A 666-nucleotide genomic window follows, 5' to 3' on the forward strand; every position below is an offset into this window, starting at 1 on the left:
GCTTCCATCTGTTTCCAAGACTATTTTCCTCATAATTAGTTAACTCTTTTGGTTTGCATATATGTATGTTTCCAAGCACTACTATTACTTAAATGCATGCCATGCAACTATCATATTATCAAAATAAGCAAAGCAATTAAGTTGCAATTGACCCAAATGGTCTACTAAACTACAGGTGACCTTACTTTGCCCTACTAAATTACAGCTGACCCAAGTTTACTTCTTTGTGTTAGACCCAGCATTTTTACCTATTATAATATGTTAGAGCTTATATGAATAATTATTCATATAACCTCCAACCAGACAAAACCCTCTTATTGTACAGCCCTCATCTACGACTCAAGTTTTCCTTATTATCCATCAACTTCCTCAAACAACAAATTTCCAAATGCTCTAAGAACCAATGATACCTAAATTACAAATATGTCTATATGATGTATACAAAATATTATATTCACCACTTTCTGTAGAGCACGCTGATCAAAGTGTGATACAGAGGGGTTTTCTGCAAATGAAACATGTAAAATCAACAGAATTGGTGAAGTTGACAAAATGGGTAAAATGTTTATTTTGGAAGACCATAGTACATCAACTCAACAGAAGGAATGGCAGTGCCATGATTGGAAAGTGTTACAGCCTTCTAACCCATTGGATCAGGGTGCCTTG

The sequence above is a fragment of the Penaeus monodon genome, chromosome 31 (assembly GCF_015228065.2).
Source record: "Penaeus monodon isolate SGIC_2016 chromosome 31, NSTDA_Pmon_1, whole genome shotgun sequence".
Taxonomy (NCBI): Eukaryota; Metazoa; Arthropoda; class Malacostraca; order Decapoda; family Penaeidae; genus Penaeus; species Penaeus monodon.